This window comes from Giraffa tippelskirchi, chromosome 8, assembly GCF_054371585.1.
Source record: "Giraffa tippelskirchi isolate mGirTip1 chromosome 8, T2T-mGirTip1v1.2.pri, whole genome shotgun sequence".
Taxonomy (NCBI): domain Eukaryota; kingdom Metazoa; phylum Chordata; class Mammalia; order Artiodactyla; family Giraffidae; genus Giraffa; species Giraffa tippelskirchi.
Window position 1 is genome coordinate 86,637,212 of NC_137282.1, and position 13,270 is coordinate 86,650,481.

Genomic DNA, 13,270 nt, shown 5'->3' on the forward strand with positions numbered 1-13,270 from the left:
GTCCCCTAGTTACAGTAGAAGCTTATGATGGATAGACAATTAAGGGACTTTGGCTTGAATACATCCCACCATTATTCCAGGGGATCACCAAATTCACTCTATGATTATTTTTCCAATTCTAGAAAGCACAGTTGGAACAGACATACTCAGCAGCCATCGAAATCCCTACAAGGGTTCTTTGGCTCATGGGATGAGGGCTATTATGACAGTAGATGGTAAGTAGATAGATAAATTGAAAGATAGATGATAGATTATAATAGACAGACAGACAGATGACTTCCCAGGTGGCTCAATGGTAAAGAATCTGCCTGCTGATGCAAGAAGATGTAGGAGACACAAGAGATCCCTGGGCCAGAAAGATCCCCTGGAGGAGGAAATGGCATCCCACTCCAATATTCCGACTGGGAGAATCCCATGCACAGAGGAACTTGTCAGACTATAGTTCATGGGGTCACAAAAGAGTAGGACATAACTGAGCTACTGAGCATGCATACACGCACAGATAGATGGACAATATAATAGTAATAAAGTGGAAGCGCTAGTACTGCCTCTACCTACCAGAACTGTATACTCAAAGCAGTACTGCATTGCAGGAGGGATTTGAGAGATTCATGCTACTATCAAAACTTTGAATGGTACACTGATAGTGATTTGTACCACATTCCCATTCAACTTATCTGTTTGGCCCGACAGATTTATTTGGCCGGCAGATAACAGACAGATCTTAAAGAAAGACAGTGGATTATCTTAAACTTAGGTATCCACTTCAATTACAGCTGTTTTTCCAGATGTGTATTTTTTTGCTGGAGTAAATCAATACAAGTGTTAGCACCTGGTGTACAGTTATTGATCTGGTTAATACTTTATATCTCTATATCTTTTGGTCAAGACCAACAGAAGCAGTTTCCTTTCAGTTCACAGAGCTCATAATAGACCTTCACTTTCTTATCTTACGAAGTATTTCAGTTCTCCCACCCTGCATCATAATACTGTCTGCAGGGACCTCCATTAAACAGGACATCACATTGGCTGTGATGTGTCATCATTATATCAATGATAATGTGCTGATAAGATCTGGTGAGCAGGAAGTAGCAATTACTAATGCACCTTAAGGCATGTGTGTACCAGCGGGTAGGTAATAAATTCCTCAAACATTCAGGGTCCTGCCACCTTGATGAAATTTATAAAGGCTTGGTAATCTGGGGTATGTCAAGACATTCCTTCCAAGATGATAGACAAGCTGTGGCCTCTGGAATAGCCTAACTAGGAAAGGAGGGTACAACACACAGTGAGTCTCTTTGGATTTTTGAGGGAACATATACCCAGTTTGGGTATATTCCACCAACATGTCTACCGAGTAACCTAAAATCTTGCCAGCTTTGATTGGAGCCCTAAATAACAAAGCTCTGTAGTTTGCCCAGGATGCTGTATAAGCAGTTTTGTCACTTGAGTACCACGACAAAGATTCAATGGTGCTTGATGTGCGGGTGGCATATAGGAATGCCATGTGGAATTTTTGCCGGCCCCTTCTCTGTAAGCTGGTCACAGTATCAACCCTTAGGATTTTGTAGCAAGCTATCCCAACCTCTGTAGGAAACTCTTCTATTGAGAAACATCTTCTGGCTTGCTACAAACTTGACAATTGCTTTCTTTTAGCACTTAAAAATGTCAGTCCACTCTCCCTTTTTTTTTTCTTTTTCCCAAGAAGTCACTCTCCAGCTTATTCTTTCTCCAACAAAAGTAATGTATCATTTGTTCTTTTGGCTGCTTTTAAGATTTCTTTTGGTCTTTGATTTTTAGCTACTGGCTGCTGGTATGCCTAGGTTTTTGTCTTTGTTTTGTTTTTGTCTTTGTTTTGTTTTCATTCTGCTAAGGTTTGGTGGAGCTTCTTTAAATCTGTAACTTAAGTTCTTTTGGCAATCTTTAAAAATGTTGGTCAATATTTTGCCCATTGAATCTCCAGCCTCATTTTCTATCTCCTCTTCTTCTCTAACATTTTACACAGATATTAGATCTTTTTTCGCTATGTACTATGTGTCTCTTACCCACTTCTCAGTATTTTTTATTCCTTTATTCTTTCTGTGCTTCAGTTTGGATATTGTATATTATTCTATCTTCCAGTTCACTAATCCTCTCTTTCACCATCTCATCTACTCTCATATTCATCTATTGAGTTCTTAATTTCACTTTATCATATGTTAGAATTTCTCTGGTTAAATTGTCTATCTCATCATCTATTTTCTTGAATGTATTCACCTTTTCTAAAGTCTGTGTCTGGTGACTCCAACATCTGGATCATCTATCTGTCAAATATTATGGCAATAATTTGAGGCTTTTTCTGAGGTCCTCTTGAGGGGGGGGTTCTTTTTTTTGCGGGGTAGAGTCAGATTATAAACAGATCACCTTATTCCACTCATAGAATGAGATGTTTCCGAGATGAGTTTTCATCTTTACAAAGGCTTGCCAACAGATACATGTATCTGTATAACTGAATCACTTTGCTGTACACATGAAACTAACCCAGCATTATTAATCAACTTTATCCATTGCAAAGCAAGAAACTTCTTTTTAAAAGACTTACCTATTTCTGGGTCCACCCTTACTTCTGAGGTAGCCCTTCTGGGAAACTAACTGGAATACTAATTTGTTAGCTAGGAGCTTTTCTTTCCTGCTGCCTTAATTTCTAACTTTTGTTTTCCCAACTTCATAAGGCAGTTTAAGCTCTTCCAATCTTTTCAGACTCTTCGCTGTCACTTTATATTTACTTTCTCAGTGTTTTGGCTACACAAATCTTATAAATTAGCAAGTACCTCAAGGAGAAGAATACCATGGAATGTCAAGTTTAAGAATATAAAGCTAACCTCATTGTGCTTCTTTTTTTTGATGAAAGTTTCAGCTGCCTTGTGTGCTCTTTGATACCCTCAAACCTTTTTTGTGTGGTGAAAGTGGATGTGGGGGGTCATGTGAAAATAGGTGTGTTTATCCATTTCTCCTGGTTGGTTGCTTTCTGTGACCAGTTTTACCTGCAGCAGTCTGCAGCACCATTACTGAAGCAGAAAATTCCCTCCTTGCTTTTTAAAAGAGTAATTTTTCTCATTCTACCATTAAAAATGCTTACTGTCTGCTTCATAGAAGTAGACGGACCTGGAAACACACATAATTACTGGTGGTGCAATGCTGGTTTTTTCATAACTTCTCATACGAAGGGCAGAACAAGCACTCACTGAGTATTTTTACATCAAGTGTCCTGGGCGATAAATGAACATTGCTGAGAGACCACCATGAGAATTTACATTTGTCTTTAACAACCTAATCTTTAAGCATTTTAAATCATCATTAATTTTAATGCTCGTAATTCTTGATTTTATATGCTACACTTGGTTTGGAAGAGGATAGATAATTGAAACCCACAGATAATCCAGTATCTCTTTTTGACTATTAGTTTTCAGCTTTTGTCTCTATAATGAAAAGTTTTACTATACATATTTTTCATGTTCCAGGGGATACACACATATAAGAAAATTAAACTCATAAGAAAATTTCTGAAGACAAAAGGAAAAGCAAAATTGGAAGAGCAGGGGTCCTAAAAAAATCTACAAATGAAAAAATTATCTCCAATGTGATGGGGGATTTTTTTAAAATGGCTTCTAAGTATCAGGCACTTAAGATATATTTTTTTAATACTAATAACATCACTGTCAAGAAAATACTATATCCATTTACACCTTAGAAAACCAACATATTTAACTAGTGGATGATATTCTTAGATAACAAACAACTATTTCCAATTATTAACAGGAAGATTTCAACTTTTCTTAATTCCAAGTGAAAAAAAAAGTCAGAAAGAACATCTGCCAAAGTTTTGAGTAGACAGTCGTTTAACTTTCAGTTATTTTTGCACTTATTTTTTCACTGAAACTTGAACGAACTGAGATAATTTTACATTCTCATTCAGCTGGAAGAAATAACACTGAGATGTCTAATTCCCTTTACCTGTTTTCCTTCAATAGTATCATCTTGCAAAGCTATATTACAATATCAGAAGCAGGTTAAAAGCATTGATACAAGCCATCAATTTTATTGCATTTCTCATTTATGTATGTGCTTAGTTTCTCAGCCGTGTCTGACTCTTTGCAACCCCATGGACTGTATATAAACTTAGTTCTATGCAATTTTATCACATGTGTAGGTTCATACATCCACCACCACAGTTAAGATACAGAAAAGGTGAGGATCCCTCCTGCAATTCTGTGATAACCACACCCATCTCCCTTCCACTCTCCTCAGATCCCTAATCCCTGGCAACCACTAATCTGTTCTTCATTCCTAAACTTTTGTCATTTCAAAAATGTTACATAAATGAAATTATATAGGATATAAACTTTTGGTACTGGCTTTTTTTTCACTCAGCATAATTTTCTGTAGATTCATCCTAGGTGTTACGTGTCTCAATACCATTGGTTTATTACTTTTTTTTTTTTTGATGTGGACCATTTTTTAAGCTTTTTTTTTTTTAAATAAATTTATTTATTTTAGTTGGGGGCTAATTACTTTACAATATTGTAGTAGTTTTTGCCATACATTGACATGAATCAGCCATGGGTTTACATGTGTTCCCCTTCCTGGACCCCTCTCCCACCTCCCTCCCCACCCCATCCCTCTGGGTCATCCCATTGCCCCAGCCCTGAGCATTTGTCTCATGCATCGAACTTGGAATGGTGTTCTGTTTCACATATGATAATATACATGTTTCAATGCTATTCTCCCAGAACGTCCCACCCTCACCTTCTCCCTCAGAGTCCATAAGACTGTTCTATGCATCTGTGTCTCTTATTCTGTCTTGCATATAGGGTTATCGTTACCATCTTTCAAATTCCATATATATGCATTAGTATACTGCATTGATGTTTTTCTTTCTGGCTTACTTCACTCTGTATAAGTGTGAAGGGCTCCAGTTTCATCCATCTCAATAGAACCGATTCAAATGTATTTTTTTTAATGGCTGAGTAATATTCCATTGTGTATATATACCACAGCTTCCTTATCCATTAAGCCTTTTAAAATTTGTTACAATATTGCTTCTGTCTTATGTTTTGGTTTTTCGGCCATGAGGCATGTGAGATCTCAGCTCCTCAACCAGGGATTGAACCCACATCCCCTGCATTGTAAGACAAAGTCTTAACCACTGGACCACCAGGGAAGTCCCATTCATTGCTTTTTAATGCTGAGTGGTATTCCATGGATTGGATTTACCATAGTGGTTTACCATTCACCCACTGAAGGACATCTGGGCAGCTTCTAGTTTTTGGCTTTTATGAATAAAACTACTATTGACATTCACTTACAGGTTTTTGTATGGCCATAAGTATTAATTTGGGTGATAAAGGCCTGATAGTGAATTTGCTAGGCCATTGCTTGGATGTGTGCTCAGTCATGTCTGACTCTTTGCAACCCCATGGACCGTCACCGTGAGGCTCCTCTGTCCATGGAATTTTCCAGGCAAGAATACTGGAGTGGATTGCCATTTCCTCCTCAAGGATCTTCCCAACCCAGGGATCAATCTGCATCTCCTGCATTGGCAGGTAGCTTCTTTACCACTGAGTTACCTGGGAAGCCCTTGGTAGGCCATATGGTGATGCATATTTAGTCTTTAAAGAAACTTCTAAACTGTTTTCCACAGTGGTTGTGCCATTTTACATCCCCAACAACAGCTATGTAGGACTTATTTAGTGTCTTCACATCCTCATCAACATTTGGCATTTTCGCTTTTTTATGGTAGTTATTCTGGTATGTTGCTATCTCATCAAGGTTTTAATTTAAGCATTTCCCCAAGGACTAATAATGTTGATTGTCCTTTCATGCTTCTTGCACTTGTTTTAATTCTCCTATTTAGCATGAAGACTTGCATTACTAGTGACTAGAAGAATAAACAAAAAGCTTAATTTTTAAAAATCCATCCTCACATCCTCTCTTCCAGAGACTACAGTTCCTCTTGACTAAATTTCTTATCCAAAATCAAGTAGACCATCACTAAGTATCCTTATTCAGAACTGTAGTTATTATAATGATACTGAAATGGATATTTATTTATACACTTCCTTTGGAAATCCTTTTAATATGAAAAAATTTCAAACACACAGGAAGTGAATAATAACAATTATTCCATTGTAATGATTCTCATTGCCCTCAGCTTCATTAATTACCACAATTTTGCCAATACTATTTCACCTACTTTTGCAATTTTTATTACTTTTCAGAGCATTTTAAAGCAAATGCCTATGTCATATAACTTCATCCATGAATTAAATACCTTTCCTGATAAGGTGGACATAAGATTGTCTAAGCTGGAGGACATAACTTGATTGCGGAGCAAGGGTTCAAAATGCTCTTTTTCATATTATTGAAAAAAAAACCAGGGCAGAACATAATCTATGAAGCAGGTGTACTTCTTAGAATGTTTTATTGCATTACTTTTTTAACACAATTACCCTTTTTCTGGACTGGACACCACTGTTTTATACATAAAAGTAGATGGTTCATTTTGTGCTATAGTCAATAAAATAAAATAGACCTTATTAAATGGAAGGCCATATGAGATAAATAGAAGTGCTACTTCCATGTATAGGAAAGTTGTTTCTCTGGCTTTAAGCCTTCATTTTTTTCCTTGCTGCCATAAGAAATGACTTTCAAGTTTGTGCCTCAGTTAACTTTTGCAAACATGTTCTGCTGTCCTTGGAATATTTCTGCTTCTCCATGATACTGTAGATGACAATGAGGTCATTTCACAATTGCTTCTTTTCTGAAAAACACAGCTGGCTCAGTTTGGTCAGCAATGTTCTCATTGCTGCATTTCCCAAGCAACACAGCACTTCAATTGACCTCTTCAGAACAGATTGTATCTATGGCATATCCTTCCACAATAAAACCTCCATAATCAAATGACTACAATAGCCACTGAGTGGTATGTACCTTACTCTGAACCAGAATTGTTCTATCCCATATCCTTTCAATAACTCTAGCTCACTGAAACTTTCAAGTTCAGATTATCTCAAACCAAACATAACTGATGGTTGATATTCGTCTTCTAACCACTCCTTGCCAAAAGTATCACATTGTTTGGGACAGAATTCCTTTTGATTTTGTATAGATCATAATATTCATAAATTACTTGATTTCCCTATTGTTTGTTTTTGTCTCATTTTTATTTTTGATTGTTAAGAATCACTTTGGCTCCTTTTTTCTAAACATGGTTACACATTTTATTGAGCAACTTGTGGTATATTTAAGGATGTGCTAAACAAAAGCAAGTATGTTCAAGATCCTTCTAATAATCTCTCATGGTACACATATTTTTCCTTTATAGGAAAATAATTTTTATGTTTACTCTTAATTGTGATTATTTGATTAAGCTATATCTCTCCCCTCTTACTTACTGCTGTATCCTTGGAACCTAGCATACTTCTGGCTTATAGTTGGTGCTATGTCAGCTATCAACTTATCACCTTTCATCTCCAGCCCTACCCTTCACTGTCTGCTCCACAATAATGGAGATGGACCCTGCAAATAGTACATCTTAGCCAACTGGCACAGTGTTTTGCCAATAGAAGGTGCTGGAAGGACACTTGGAAGAAGAAGAGGTTTCTCCCTCTGCTATGGTGTGCTTCCCTTGTCAGGCCATGGTTTTTCCACTGTCCAGTCCCTGCAGCACACACAGCTTTCCTACACCCAGAAACCATAGCACAACTGACTTCAACTCCTGGCTCCCATGGTGTGATGGCCAAGGGGACCCCATGCCAGGAGCTTCCCCCAACACTTCCTCAGAGTGCTTTTCAGTGGAGTGAGATATCTTCCTGTGAACACTTTCCTTGGCATCTCTTTAGGTAGGTTTCTGGCAATGTCTGAAGTGTGGCACTCGCCCATAACAGCTTCCTTGGGCACTTCAGAGGCCGATTTCCAACAAGTTCTGCTGTTGTGGCACCATACTGACTTCTCTGACATCCAGCAAGCCACCACTGCACATTTCCCAACAAGGTCTGATCTCAGTGCTGGAGGCCTCTCCTTGGATGCTCTATCTCAACCCTAGGGGTCATGGCTGGTCCTTATATACACTATTCCTATGTTGTGTGGGTCTTTTGGTGAATATTTAGGGCATCTTTTCTGTTATGACATTTTTGAACTTTAATCTTTTTCCACACTTCAACTGTTACCTTTGGGTATATTAAGCTATTGGTCCTTGCTATAAATGTTTAAAAATTCAAGTTCTGGAGTCAGGTGGTCTGGACTTATGTCCTAGCTAAACTGTTAATACTTACTAGCTGTGTGATACTGGAAAAGTCACCTAACCTCTCCGTGCTTCAGTTCCACTATTCCTATTTTGAGATGTTTTGAGTTCTCTTACCTTCTTACTAGACAATTTCTTATCACTTCAATCCCTGTTACAGCTAATAGTTTTTTATATTGAATTTTCCCTGTTCAACTTACCATGTAGTATCTGTCTCCTGATTAGACCATGAATGACTAAGTGCTCAATAAATATCTATTGAAAGAAAATAAGGAACAAAAGAAAAAAGAAGGAGGGAGGTAAAAGAAAAGAGAGATCTAAATTATTACTGTCATATCGCCAAATCAGCTATGTGGTTATTTGCTGTTACTATTTGAAATTAGAAATTTAAAAAGATCAAGTGAATTTTGTATGAATATAATCCTGTGCCATTAATCACTTGTAATTACTTTATCCACTTTTTATTTACTCCTTCACTAAAACTTTATTAAGAAATTAGTTTTTCCAGCATGTAATAGATTTCTTAGGATAATGAGAGGGTTGTTGTACTGGCAAAGAGAATACAAACCATAAAGTCAGTAGAAATTTCCTTGAATATCAGATTTCAGGAACACTAGATTTCAAAACTGCCTTTTAATCAAGTACATATTACTTTTCCTGTCCCTCTTCTACTCTCAACTCCTACCAATAAAGGAATAAATGAATGAGTAAATAAATGAATAGGTAGATAATTTAACTTCTGTTCTTTAAATTTTTACTGTCAGGAAATGAGGCTAAATGTCTAAATTAAATTCCTCACCCACCTTGTGTTCTTCTTTCCTTCAGACCAAGGACATTCTTCATTAGTTATACATAGCAGCTCTTTAAATTCTTACTAAATCACTCCTTTCACTTCCCTTCTGCAAGTTAAATATTCCCATTTTATTCTCTCACCATAGTTTCATTCTTTTCTTAAACTTTTTATATTGGTGTATAGTTGATTTGGGGCTTCCCTTGTGGCTCAGGTGGTAAAGAATCCACGTGCAATGCAGGAGAGCTGCATTCAATCCCTGGGTGGGGAAGATCCCTTGGAGTAGGGGATGGCTACCCACTCCAGTATTCTTGCCTGGAAAATTCCATGGACAGAGGAGACTGTTGGGCTACAGTCCATGGGGGTCTGTCCATGGGGTCACAGAGTCGGACACGACTGAGCAACTAACACTTTCACTTTTCATAGTTGATAAACAATGTCGTGTTATGTGGTGACCTAGAAGGGTGGGGTGGTGAGGGATTGGAGGGTCAAAAGGGAGGGGATATATGTATACATATAGCTGATTCACTTTGTTGTACAGCAGAAACTAGCACAACATTGTAAAGCAATTATACTCCAATAATAAAGAACAAAACAATGTGTTAATTTCAGTTGTATAATGAAGTGATTCAGTTATACATATACATGTATCTATTCTTTTTCAAATTCTTTTCCCAGTTAGGTTGTAACATATTGAGCAGAATTCCCTGTGCTATATAGTAGGTCCTTGGTTATTTGTCTTCCTGAAGTTTCTCCAAGTTTTTCACACTTTTCTTAGTTCAGGCCACAAATGTTATAGACTGGGTAGTTTAAACACTAAATATTACTTCTCACGGTTCTGGAGGCTGAGAAACCCCAAATCAAGGTGCTGGCAAATTCAGCGTCTGATGAGAGTCCTCCCCCAGGAAGGCTGCAGATGGCTGCCTTCCTGCTGTATCCTCAGGTGGCAGAGAGTGTGGGGGACTCTGGTCTCTTCCCCTTCATATAAGGGCACTATCCCCACCATTGAAGCTCCACTTCATGGTCTTACCTAAACCTAATCTAGACCTCCTGAAGAGCCTACCTGCAAATACTGTCACAATGAAGATTAGGGTTTTCAACATGTGAATCTGGGTAGAGGGGCAGAAACATTTATTCCACAGCAACATTCATCTTAAATGGCAGTATACTTTCTTCAGCAATCTCTCGTCGAGTTTGATACTCTTGGCTTAATGAAAGTGCCTCCTCAAATGCTTTGGCCTTCCATGTTTATGTATTTGGCTATCAGTGATATGTTAAACACTTTTACTTATAATATTAAAAACTTTTCATAGGTAGAGTAAACTTGTGTATATCTAAGATAGAAACTGTGTACATGGAAAAGATGGGAGTTAATGAAGGAGGAAATAGAGACATACCTGGAAGGCAAACTGTAATAGGAACATTACATAATAAGCACTTGGCCTACTTGGAAGAACTGTTTTAAAGACTATTTACACACACACACTAATAAAATTATTGACTCCTTTCTATCCATAAAACAACTCCCTAAGAGTCTTTTTCTATGCAATCAGCTCTTTGTGTACTTGAGTTATAAAATAGGTTTCTTTAAAATATTCTTAAATCATAAACTATAATAATTCAGAAAAGCTCAGAGGACCCTTTCAATTTATTGATCCCAATATGAATGATTTCCCACATGATTTGGAACTGGAATACATTTCACAACTTATGGTATTGTCCAATTCCTTGACCCCTTCAGCTTCCGGCAGCCCTACTGCTCCAGGAGAAGATGAGACAGGCACCTCAGCTCCCTCTCACCCTTATCATGACTGATCTCCAGCCCAACCTGTTCCTTGGACAACTTGAACTCTCTCGTCAATGAGAAGCCCCTGATAGTAAATGCACAAACTTTGGGAGGGTGGATTTCCTTGGGCTATTAACTGCTTATGATGTCTATCAACTGAATAAAGCATCCATAAATGACCCTTCTTTATTTTTGTTTTATCTTTTTATTTTACTGAATAGAGTTGATTTACAATGTTGCTAGTTTCTGCTGTACAACAAAGTGATTCGGTTATAGATACATTAAATCATACACTATTAAATAAAAGAATATATACATATATATTCTTTTTCATATATAATTCCCTGGGCTATCCAGTAGGACCATGTTGTTTATCTATTCTATGTACATAATAATTCGCATCTCCCAATCCAAAAAAGGAATACCAGGCAAGCTCTCCTGAGACTGAGGGAAAGTCTAAAAAATATCTTAATATGCATACAATAAAATATGTAAGTGATAAAAAGCAAATAAAATCGTAATGAATTTTTAAATTGATGGTGTTTTCACACATATAGACCAATGGAAAAGAACACAGAGGCCAGAAATAAACCCTTGTATATATGGTCAACTGATCTCCAACAAGGGTGCCAAGAACACAAAGGAGGGATAGGAGAGTCTCTTCAATGAATGGTGCTGGGAAAATGGGACATCCACATGCAAAAGAGTGGAATTAGGCCTTTATCTTACACCAGACAGAAAACTCAACTAAAAACAGATTAAGGATTTAAACATAAGACCTAAATGTATAAAACCTCCTAGAAGAAAACATAGTACAAAATCTTCTGGACATGGGTCTGGGCAATGAGTTTTTAAATATGACACCAAGAGCACAGGCAACAAAAGCCAAAACAGATGAGTGGGGCTTCATATACATAAACGCCAGCAACGCGGCAGCAAACAGTTCAGTCAGTTCAGTTCAGTTCAGTCACTCAGTCGTGTCCGACTCTTTGCGACTCCATGAACGGCAGCACGTCAGGCCTCCCTGTCCATCACCAACTCCCGGAGTTTACCCAAGCTCACATCCATTGAGTCGGTGATGCCATCCAACCATCTCATCCTCTGTCGTCCCCTTCTCCTCCCGCCTTCAATTTTTCCCAGCAACAGGGTCTTTTCCAATGAGTCAGCTCTTTGCATGAGGTGGCCAAAGTATTGGAGTTTCAGCTTCAACATCAGTCCTTCCAATGAACACCCAGGATTGATCTCCTTTAGGATGGACTGGTTGGATCTCCTCACAGTCCAAGAGTCTCTCAAGAGTCTTCTCCAACACTATAGATCAAAAGCACCAATTCTTTGGCGCTCAGCTTTCTTCACAGTCCAACTCTCACATCCATACATGACTACTGGAAAAACCATAGCCTTGACTAGACGGACCTTTGTTGACAAAGTAATGTCTCTGCTTTTTAATATGCTGTCTAGGTTGGTCATAACTTTCTTTCCAAGGAGTAAGCGTCTTTTAATTTCATGGCTGCAATCACCATCTGCAGTGATTTTGGAGCCCCAAAATATAAAGTCTGCCACTGTTCCACTGTTTCCCCATCTATTTGCCATGAAGTGATGGGACCGGAAGCAAACATTTAAATAACCTAATTTAAAAATGGGCAAAGGTACATTGTTGGTGAGAATGTGACTCGAGAGATCTGCCTGCTTCATTGCACCTGTACTTGACAATACTGTATTTAAGAAGGTAGGTCTCATGCCAAATATTCTTACTATTATAAAAAAAAAGATGGTGTCATATTCAAATAAATACAATAGTAACAATTGGATGTTCTCATATGAAGGCCCTAATGTCTTCCCACACTTATACTCACGTTCAGTAACAACATGGGCTTCAGTGCTGTGACTAGTTTTCTTCTTTCCAGGACCTGGTTACTGGAATGGCACTAGATCTCGCTGGGCAATGCTCTTGCTGTGTCACCATTTTCAGACTCCTTCCCTGGTAGCTCAGCTGGTAAAGAATCCACCTGCAATGCAGGAGTCCCTGGTTCAATTCCTGGGTCAGGAAGATCTCCTGGAGAAGGATTAGGGTACTTACTCCAGTATTCTTGGGCTTCCCTGCTGGCTCAGATGGTAAAGAATCTGCCCGCAATGCAGGAGACCTGGGTTCGATCCCTGGGTTGGGAAGACCCCTGGAGAAGTGAATGGCTACCCACTCCAATATTCTTGCCTGGGGAATCCCCACAGACAGAGGAGCCTGGCAGGCTACAGCCCATGGTGTTGCAAAGAGTCAGACATGACTGAGTGACTAAGCACAGCACAGCATATCAACCTTATCTTTGGGGTTCAGCTGAATGAGTCTGAACCACAACTCTGACTTTGAATGTGGGTTAAGATTAATTTGATTTTCAGAAGGTGTTCAGCTACAAAGATA